Here is a 12,106-nt window from a genome sequence, read left to right as displayed (position 1 = left end):
CTTTTTCTAGTATTAGGAAAAAGAAAAGGTTGTGCACTTTAACATCACCTAAATGTAGTACTTTAAGTCCTTAATAGAGAATTTAGGCAAGAACAAGAAATAAGCGTGACCAAATTGCAAGGAAAAAGATAAAATTATATTTATTTGTAGACAACATAATCTTATATGTAGAAAAATCTAAAGATTAAACAATTGTTAGAATAAACAGTCTCATCAAATTTGCAGGAAACAAAATCAATACTCACATTAGTTATGCTTCTATATCAAACCAATAAAATATATAGGAATAAATTTAACCAAGGAAGTAAAAGATTTGTACACTGAAATCTACAAAATGCCTCTGTAAAAAAAAATAAAGAAGACACAAATAAACAAAAATGCCTTTCATGTTCATGGATTAGAAGACAATACTGTTAAGATGTCAATACTACATACAGAATCTATAGATTCAATGCAATCCTTATTAAAATCCAATAATATTTTTTGGAAAAAATCCATCCTAAATTTAGGTGGAATTATAAGAAATCTCAAATAGTCAAAATAACCTTGAAAAATAAGAAAAAAATTGGAGGTCTCAGCCTGCTTAATTGCAAAACTTAATACAAAGTAATGATAATCAAATGTCTGATACTTACATTAAAACATATATAGACACCAATGGAGTAGTAAAGAGCAACCCACCACATGTTCCTGTATATGCCCAAGTGATTTTTGACAAGAGTGCCCATATAAATAAATGAGGAAAGGGCTGTCTTTTTAAACAACAAAAGAGAATAAATCAGTAATCAAAAACTAACCTCACAGGGCTTCCCTGGTGGCGCAGTGCTTGAGATTCCACCTGCCGATGCAGGGGACACGGGTTCGTGCCCCGGTCCGGGAAGATCCCACATGCCATGGAGCGGCTGGGCCCGTGAGCCATGGCCGCTGAGCCTGCGCGTCTGGAGCCTGTGCTCCACAATGGGAGAGGCCACAACAGTGAGAGGCCTGCGTACCGAAAGAAAAAAAAAAAATCACCTCACAAGAACAACAAAAAGCTCCAGAACCAGATGGCTTCAGTGGTAAATTTTACCAAATATTTAGACTTATCACCAATCTTTCTCAAACTCCTCCAAAAAATAGAGGAGAGACAATTCCTAATTCCGTTCATAAGGATAGCATTACACTGATGCCAAAGCCAGACAAGGCATCACAAGAAAAGATATACCAATATTTTTTATAAATATAGATGCAAAAATCCCCCACAATATACTAGCAAACATAATCCAACAGCATATTGAAAAGATTATACACCGTGTCCAAGTGGGATTTATCCCAGGAATGCAAGGTTGGTTAATCATAAGAAAATCAATGTAACACAGTACATTAATAGAATGAACAGGAAAAAAATGATTATTTCAAATGATAATAAAGGTCATTTGAAAATATCCACACCCTTTCACAATAAATATACTCAGAAAATTAAGGGGAAAAAAAACTTCCTCAGTAGGATAACGGGGATATATGTAAACTCATAACAAACATCAGACTTGATGTTGAATGACTGAAACATTTCTTCTAAGGTCAGGGACCATACAAACATTCCACTTTTACTATTGTTATTCATCACTGTACTGGAAGTTCTAGCCAGAAAAACTAGAAAATAAAAGAAATAAAAGGCATCACATTTGAAAAGAAAGAAGGAAAATTGTCAGTGCAGATGACATGATCCTACAGAAAGATAATCCCAAAAAAATTACTAAAAGGATACTAGAGTGCAGAAATGAATTATGCCTAGAGGAAAGCACAAAATCAATGCAAAAATGTTTTATTTCTGTATAGAAATGAGGAATGAAATGTATAAAAAGATTAAGAAAGTAGTTGTATTTACAATTGTATGCAAAATATCAAACTAGCAAGGAATAAATATAGCAACAACCTCAAAAAAGTTGAAAGATTTGTGAACTGAAAAGAAATATTTCTGAAAAAAATATTTAAAACCTATAGAAATGGGAAGAGATCCCATGTTCATGAAATGGGAAACCTAATATGGTGAATATGTCAATACTACCCAAAACAATGTATTGATTTACTTAAATATATATGAAAATCTTAATAATTGTTTTGCTAAAATTTGAAAAACTGATCTTAAAATTCCTATGGAATCACAAGCAACCACAGATAGCCAAAACAACTTTGAAAAATAAAAGAAGTGGAATATTCACAGTCTCCAATATCAAAATTACCTCAAAATGGGACTTCTCTGGTGGCACAGTGGTTAAGAATCCACCTGCCAATGCAGGGAGCATGGGTTCAAATCCCTGCTCCAGGAAGATCCCATATGCCATGGAGAAAATAAGCCCATGTGCCACAACTACTGAGACCATGTGATGAAACTACTGAAGCCTCTGTGGCTAGAGCCTGTGCTCTGCAACAAGAAAAGCCACTGTAATGAGAAGCCCATGCACTGCAATGAAGAGTAGCCCCCACTTGCCGCAACTAGAGAGAGCCCTCGTGCAGCAATGAAAACCAAATGCAGCCAAAAAATATATATATTTTTTAATTACCTCAAAGACATTGTAATCAAAACAGTATGGTATTTGCATTTTGCTAGACATATAGAATGGAATAGAAATGAGAATCCATAAATAAACTGATATATCTAATATATAGTTATAAAATATAAAAATCTAGTTTATTTTCATGGTACATTTTTATTGTTATACAATATACATAAATTACAGTTTTAACCATTTTTAATTGTAAAGTTCAGTAGCATTGAGTACATTCACAATGATGGCCAACCACTATACAACTTCAAAATATTTTATTATTCTGAACTGGAATTCTTTACATATTACACAATAACTACATATTATTATCTCTTCCTTCCAACTCCTGATAACCTCTATTCTCTAAGGTACCCACATAATTATCTTTAGGTCTCTATGACCTTGACTATTATAGATACCTCATATAGGTGAAATAATACAATATTTGTCCTTTAGTGTCTGGGTTATTTCACTTAGCATGATTATATGTTGTATCATGCATCACAATATTATTCCTTTTTAAAGCTTAAAAGTATTCTATCTGTGCATATACCATATTGTGTTTATCCATTCATTCATTGATGGGCATTTGGGTTAATTATATCTTATGGCTCTGACAAACAAAGCTGCTATAAACATGGGTTTGCAATTATTTTGGAGGCCCCACTTTAAATTCTATTGCCTATATAACTTCAGATGGAATTGATGTATAATATGGTACACTATGCTTTATTTTCTGAGGAATTGTCATACTGTGTTCCACAAAAGCTGCATGTTTTACATTCCCACCACCACTGCACAAGGTTTCTAATTTCTCCACATCATAACCAGCTCTTGCTATTTTCCATTATTTTTGTTTTATAATAGCCATACCATAGGTTGTGAAGTGGTATCCCATTGTGGTTTTGATTTACATTTCCTTAATAACTAGTCATGTTCAGCATCTTTTCATGTACTTATTGACTATTTGTATAACTTCTTTGAGAAATACGTGTCCAGTGCTAGCCCATTTAAGAAACCATGTTGGTAGAAAAATCGTAGAGCTCATTAATGATATCAGTAAAGTTGGAAAATACAAAATTAATACACAGAAATCTGTTGCACTTCTATACATGAAAAATCAGAAAGAGAAATTAAGGAAACAATTCCATGTACCGTTACATCAAGAAGAATAAAATACCTAAGAATAAACCTACCTAAGGAGGAAAAAGACCTGTACTGGAAAACTGTAAGGCACTGATGAAAGAAACTGAGGATGATACAAGCAGATGGAAAGATATACCATATTCATGGATTGGAATAATCAATATTGTTAAAATGACCATACAACCTAAGGCAAACTACAGATTCAATATAATCCCTATCAAATTGCAAATGGTGTTTTTTAGGGTTTTTTTTTTTTGCAGATCTAGAAAAAAACATATTAAAATTTGTATGGAACCACAAAAGAGCCCGGATAGCCAAAGAAATCTTAAGAAAGAAAAATGGAGCTGGAAGAACCAGGGTCCCTGACTTCAGACTGTACTACAATACAACAGTCATGAGAAAAATATGGTAGTGGTACAAAAACAGACATATAGATCAATGGAACAGGATAGAAAGCCCAGAAACAAACCCAGAAAGTAGGCAAGGGTATACAATGGAGAAAAGACAGTCTCTTCAATAAGTGGTTCTGAGAACATCGAACAGCAACATGTAATAAAATGAAACCAGAACTTTCTCTAGCAGCATATAAAAATATAAAAGGGACTAATGACCTAAATGTAAGACACGATACTGTAAAAATCCTAGAGTTTTCTGTACAGAAGAAATTAGCACAACATTGTAAGTCAAATACACTTCAATAAAATCCTAGAAGAAAACATAAGCAGAACAATATTTGACTTAAGTCACAGCAGTCTATTTTTAGATACATCTCCTAGAGTATTGGAAATAAAAACAAAAATAAATAAATGAGACCTAATTATATTTAAAATCTTTTTGCACAGCAAATGAAACCATAAACAAAACAAAAGGAAAACATACAGGATCGGAGAAAATATTTGTAAAAGATGCAACTGAAAAAATATATATATATTCAAAGAAGACATACTGATAGCAAACAGGCAGAGGAAAAAATGCTCAATATTGCTAATTAGTAGAGAAATGCAAATCAAAACTATAACAAGGTTACTTTTCACTCCATCAGAAAGGCCATCATTACAAGGTCTACAAATAAAAAATGCTGAAGAGGGTGTGGAGAAAAAGGAACCATCCTACACTGTTGATGGGAACGTAAATTGGTACAGGCACAATGGAGAACAGCATGGGGATTCCTTAAAAACATAAAAATAGAATTACCATATGATCCTGCAATCCCACTCCTAGGTATATATCCAAAACAGAAAAAAAAAAAGAAAACCTAAAACTGGTACATGCACTCGATGTTCACTGAAGCAATATTTACAAGAGCCAAGTCCTGGAAGCACCCTAGATATCCATCACCAGATGAATGGATAAAGAAGATGTGGTGTATATACAATGGAATATTACTCAGCCATAAAAAAGGAATGAAATAATGCCATTTGAAGCAACATGGATGGGCTGAGGAATTACCATACTAAGTGAAGTAAGTCAGACAGAGAAAGAAAAATATCATATGATATCACTTATATGTGGAATCTAAAATAAGGATACAAATGAACTTATTCACAAAACAGGAATACTCACAGACATAGAAAACAAACCTATGTTTACAAAAGGGGAAAGGGAGGTATAAATTACGAGTTTGGGATTAACATATACACACTATTAAATAAAAAATACTTAACCAACAAGGACCTACTCTATAGCACAGGGAAAGATACCCAATATTTTAAATAACCTATAATGGAAAACAATCGGAAATATATACATATTTCAGAACTATATATATATTTCAGAAATATATATATATATACATATATCATTATGCTATACAACTAAAACTAAAACACCATTATAAATTAATTACACTTCAGTAAAAAAATAAAAAAATGATAATCTTAAATATATTGGGGAAAAAAACTAATATAGCCAAAAGAGTGATTGTTTTTAGAATATTAAAATTATTAAATTTTGTTATTTTTTATTCCAAAATAAATCTGTCACATTAAAAAAATGTGTACTAGTTTGCTAAGGATAACATTACAGATACCACAGACTGGGTGTCTTAAACAACAGAAATGTATTTTCTTACAGTTCTGGAGCTTAGAAACCCAAGATCTTTCTGTCAGTAGAGTTAATTTATTTGAGGCTTCTCTCCTTGGTTTGTAGTTGGCCACAATATTTTACTGTATTTATATGCTCTTTTATTTTTCTGTGGCTGTGTCCTAATCTTCTTGTTTTATAAGCACACCAGTCTAATAGCTTTCCTTTGTTTTATTTTATCTTTCTCCCCTCAGTCCAAGCTGGTAGTGATTGTGCTAGTATAACTCCATGACTCTTCCTGGCTTCAGCTGAAATGGTTGATTGGATCCATAAGTCACAAGCCTATAATCTCTTCTGCAAATGTTCAGCCATAACCCTAATGTTCTTTCTAAAGCACGCTTTTTAAAAAATTTTCTGCAGTATAGGTAGGGTGAGAATTTTCCAAATCTTCATGCATTTGTTCCTTTTTCTTAATAATTTATTTCTTTTTTTATTTCCAATTTTATTTTATTTATTTTTTCCTTTTGTTTAATTTTTATTTTACGTTGGAGTATAGTTGATTAACAATGTTGTGTTACTTTCAGGTGTACACCAAGGTGATTCAGTTATACATGTACATGTATCAATTCTTTTACAAATTATTTTCCCATTTAGGTTATTTCAGAGTATCAAGCAGAGTTCCCCATGGTATACAGTAGGTCTTTGTTGGTTATCTATTTTAAATGTAGCAGTATGTACTTGTCAATCCCAAACTCCCAATCTGTCCCTCCCCCCAACCCTTGCACCCTGATAACCATAAGTTCTTTCTCTACGTCTTTGAGGCTGTCTCTGTTTTGTAAATTAGTTCGTTTGTTTCAATTTTTTTAAGATTATGCATATAAGTGACATATGATATTTGCCTTTGTCTGACTTACTTCACTCAGTATGACAATCTCTAGGTCCATCCTTGTTGTTACAAATGGCATTATTTCATTCTTTTTAATAGCTGAGTAATATTACATTGTATATATGTGCCACAACATCTTTAACCATTCATCTATCATTGAACATTTATGTTGCTTCCATGTCTTGGTTATTATAATCAGTGTGGCAATGATCATTGGGATGCAAGTATCTTTTCTTAATTTTTTTTTCTTGTTTTATTGCCAAGTAGCATTCTTTTGTATTACCACAATTTGTCCATCCACTTACCTATTGAGGAACATCTGGGTTGTTTTCAGCTTTGGGTAGTTGTGAATAAAGGTACCACAACCATTTACATAAAGGTTCTTTTGTATATGATCTTTTTTCTTTTCTTTTTTTTTCACTTGAGTAAATACCTAGAGTGGGTTTATGTATGTTATATTTTTTATTAATTTTTATTGGAGTGTAGTTGCTTTACACTGTTGTGTTACTTTCTGCTGTACAGCAAAGTGAATCAGCTATATGTATACATATATCCCTTCTTTTTTGGATTTCTTTCCCATTTACATTATCACAGAGAATTGAGTACAGTTCCCTGTGTTATAAAGTAGCTTCTCATTAGTTATCTACTTTATACATACTAGTGTACATATGTCAATCCGATTCTCCCAATTCATCCCATCCCCCCTTCCCACCCTGGTATCCATATATCCTTTCTCTATCTCTGTAGCTCTATTTCTGCTTTGCAAATGAGTTTATCTGTATCATTTTTCTAGATTCCACATTTAAGTGATATAATACTACATTTGTTTTTCTCTTTCTGACTCACTTCACTCTGTATGACAGTCTCTAGCTACATCCACGTTTCCACAAATTGCACCATTTTGTCTTTTTTATGGCTGAGTAATATACCATTGTATGTATGTACCACATCATCTTTATCCATTCTTCTGTTGATGGACATTTAGGCCGCTTCTATGACCTGGATATTTTAAATAGTGGGGCAATTAATATTGGGGGGGCATGTGTCTTTGAATTATGGTTTTCTCTGGCTACATGTCCAGTAGTGGGATTGCTGGGTCATATGTTAATTCTATTTTTAGTTTTTTAAGGAACCTCCATACTGTTCTACATAGCGGCTGTATCCATTTACATTCCCACCAACAGTGTAAGATGGTACCCTTTCCTTCACAACCTCTCCAGTTTTACTGCTTGTAGATTTTTTATGATGACCATTATGACCAGTGTGAGGTGATACCTCACTGTTGTTTTGATCTGCTTTTCACTAATAATTAGTGATATTGAGCATCTTTTCTTGAGTTTATTGGGCATCTCTATGTATTCTTTGGAGAAATGTCTATTTTGGACTTCTGCCCATTTTCTGATTATGTTATTTGTTTTTTTGATATTGAGCTGCAAGAGATGTTTATTTTGACAATTAGATTGCTTCATTTGCAAATATTTTCTCCCATTCTGAGGCTTGTCTTTTTGTCTTGTTTATGGTTTCCTTTGCTATGGAAAAGCTTTTTAAGTTTAATTAGGTCCAGTTTATTTATTTTTGTTTTTATTTTCATTAGTCTAGGAGTTGGGTGAAAAAAGATCTTGCTGTGATTTATGTCAAAGAGTTATCTGCCTATGTTTTCCTTTAAGAATTTTATATTGTCCAGACTTACATTTAAGTCTTTAATCAATTTTGAGTTTGTTTTTGTGTATGGTGTTTGGGAGTGTCCTAATTTCATTCTTATACACATAGCTGTCCAGTTTTTCCAGTGCCATTTATTGAAGAGAGTGTCCTTTATTCATTGTATATGCTTGCTTCCTTTATCACAGATTAGTTGACCATTGTTGCACGGGTTTATCTTTGGGATTTCTATCCTGTTCCATTGATCCATATTTCTGTTTTTGTGACATTACCATACAAATTTGATTACTGTACCTTTGTAGTATACTCTGAGTCAGGGAGCCTGATTCCTCCAACTCTGTTTTTCTTTCTCAAGCTTGCTTTGGCTATTTGTGGTCTTTTGTGTTTCCACACAAGTTGTGAAACATTTTGTACTAATGCCGTGTAAAATGCCGTTGGTAGTTTGATAGGGGTTGCACTGAATCTGTAGATTGCTTTGGGTAGTATAGTCATTTTCACAATATTGATTCTTCCAATCCAAGAACATGGTATATCTCTCCATTTGTATCATCTTTGATTTCTTCCATCAATATCCTATAGTTTGCTGAGTACAGGTATTTTGTCTCCTTAGTTAGGTTTATTCCTAGGTATTTTATTCTTTTTGTTGCAGTGGTAAATGGATTGTTTCCTTAATTGACCTTTCTGATCTTTCATTTTTAGTGTGTAGGAATGTAAGAGATTTATGTGTGTTAATATGCATCTTGCAACTTTACCAAATTCATTGATTAGCTATAGTAGTTTTCTGATAGCATTTTTAAGGATTTACTATGGATAGTATCATGTCATCTGCAAATGCTGTCAGTTTTCCTTTTATTTCTTTTTTTCTCTGATTTCCATGGCTAGGTCTTCCAAAACTATGTTGAATAATAGTGGCAAGAGTGGATATCCTTGTCTTTTTGCTGATCTTAGAAGAAATGCTGTTAGTTTTTCACCATTGAGAATGATGTTTTCTGTGGGTTTGTCATATATGGCCTTTATTACGTTGAGGTAGTTGCCCATGCCCACTATCTGGAGAGTTTTTATCACAAATGGGGGTTGAATTTAGTAAAATGTCTTTTCTGCATCTATTGAGATGATCATATATTTTTTAATTCTTCAATTTGTTGATATGGTGTATCACACTGATTGATTTTCATATATTGAAGAATCCTTGCATCCCTGGGATAAATCCCAATTGATCATGGTGTATGATTGTTTAAATATGTTGTTGGATTCTGTTTATGAGTATTTTATTGAGGAATTTTGCATCTATATTCATCAATGATATTGGTGTGTAATTTTCTTTTTTGTGATATCTTTGCCTGATTTTGGTATCAGAGTGATAGTGGCCTCGTAGAATGAGCTTGGGAGTATTCCTATATCTTCAATTTTGGGGAAGAGTTTGAGATGGATAGGTGTTAGCTCTTCTCTTACTGTTTGATAGAATTCATCCGTGAAGCCATCTGATCCTGGACTTTTGTTTGCTGGAAGGTTTTTAATCACAGTTTCAATTTCAGTACTTGTGATTGGTCTGTTCATATTTTCTAATACTTCCTGGATCTTCTTGGAAGTATTATCTTTCTAGGAATTTGTTCATTTCTTCCAGGTTGTCCAATTTTGTGGCATATAGTTGCTTCCAGTAGTCCTTTATGATCCCTCCTATTTCTGATCCTTTGTATCTATGATACTTTGTAACTTCTCTTTTTTTAATGTCTAATTTTATTCAATTGAGTCCTCTCACTGTTTTTATTTATGGTTCTCACTGAAGGTTTATCAATTTTAATTTCTTAAAAAAAATCTCTAATTTCATTCATATTTGCTATTGTTTTCTTCCTTTCTATTTCATTTATTTCTGATCTTTATGATTTCTTTCTACTAACTTTGGGTTTTGTTCTTCTTTCTCTAGTTGCTTTATGTGTAAGGTTAGGTGGTTTATTTGAGATCTTCCTTGTTTCTTGAGGAAGAATTGTATTACTATAAACTTTCCTCTTAGAACGGCTTTTGCTGCATCCCATAGGATTTGGGTCCTTGTGTTTTCATTGTCATTTGTTTCTAGGTAGTCGTTGATTTCTTCAGTGATCCATTGGTTATTTAGCAGCATTTTGTTTACCCTCCATATTTGTGTTTATACAGTTTTTATTTTTTCTGTAACTGATTTCTTATCTCATACTGTTGTGGTCAAAAAATATGCTTGATATGATTTCAATTTTCTTACATTTACTGAGACTTGATTTGTGACTCAAGATATGATCTATCCTGGAGACTATTCCATGTGCACTTGAGAAGAAAGTGTATATTGCTGTTTTCAGATGGAAGGTCCTATAAATATCAGTTAAGGCTTTTGGTTTTAATGTGCCATTTAAGGCTTGTGTTTACTTATTAATTTTCTGTTGGGATTATCAGTCCATTGTTGTAAGTGAAGTGTTAAAGTACCCCACTATTATCGTTTTGCTGTGGTTTCCCATTTTACAGCTGTTAACATTTGCCTTAAGTATTGCAGTACTCCTCTGTTGGGTGCATAAATAATTACTATTGTTATATCATCTTTTTAGATTGATCTGCTGATCATTATGTTGTGTCCTTCCTTTTCTCATGTAACAGTCTTTATTGTAATGTCTATTTTGTGTGATATGAGTATTGTTACACCAGGTTTCTTTTGATATCTATTTGCATGAAATATCTTTTACCATCCCCTCACTTTCAGTCTGTATGTGTCCCTAGGTTTCAAGTGGGTCTCCTGTAGACAGCATACATATTGGCTTTGTTTTTGTATCCATTCAGGCAGTCTGTGTCTTTTGGTTGGAGCATTTAATCCATTTACATTTAGGGTAATTTTCGATATGTATGTTCCTATTACCATTTTCTTTATTGTTTTGCATATGTTTTTGTAAGTCTTTTTCCTCTCTTGTGTTTCCCACCTAGAGAAGTTTCCTTAGCATTTGTTGTAAAGCTGGTTTGGTGGTGTTGAATTCTCTTATCTTTTGCTTGATTGTAAAGCTTTTGATTTCTCTGTCAAATCTGAGCCATAGTTTTGCTGGATAGAGTATTCTAGGTTACAGGTTTTTTTTCCCCTTTCATCACTTTAAATATATTATGCCACTCTCTATTTGTTTGCATAGTTTCTGCTGAAAAATCAGCTGCTAATATTATGTGGTTTCCCTTGTATATTATTTGCTGCTTTTCCCTTGGTGCTTTTTAATATTTTTTGTTTGTATTTAAGTTTTGATAATTTGATTAATATATGTCTTGGTGTGGTTCTCCTTGGATTTATCTTGTATGGGACTCTCTGTGCTTCCTGGATTTGATTAACTATTTCCTTTCCTATGTTAGGGAAGTTTTCAACTATAATCTCTTTAAATATTTTCTCAGACCCTCCCTCTTTTTCTTCTTCTTCTGTGACATGTATAGTTCAAATGTTGGTGCATTTAATATTGTCTCAGAGGTCTCTGCGACTCTTCATTTCTTTTCATTCTTTTTTCTTTATTCTGCTCCACAGCTGTTATTTTCACCATTCTATCTTCCAAGTCACTTATCCGTTCTTCTGCCTCAGTTATTCTGCTATTAATTCCTTCTAGTGTATTTTTCATTTCAGTTATTGTACTGTTCATCACTGTATGTTTGTTCTTTAATTCTTCTAGGTCCTTTTTAAACATTTCTTGTATTTTCTAGATCCATGACTCCATTCTATTTCTGAGATCTTGGATTATCTTAACTATCATTACTCTGAATTATTTTTCAGATCTATTGCCTACTTCTTCAATTATTTAATCTTGTGGATTTTTACCTTGCTCCTTAGTTTATAACATAACTCTCTGTCATCTCATTTTGTATAACTTATTGTGTTTGT

This window comes from Globicephala melas, chromosome X, assembly GCF_963455315.2.
Source record: "Globicephala melas chromosome X, mGloMel1.2, whole genome shotgun sequence".
NCBI lineage: Eukaryota > Metazoa > Chordata > Mammalia > Artiodactyla > Delphinidae > Globicephala > Globicephala melas.
Note: the sequence above shows the minus strand (reverse complement) of the source record.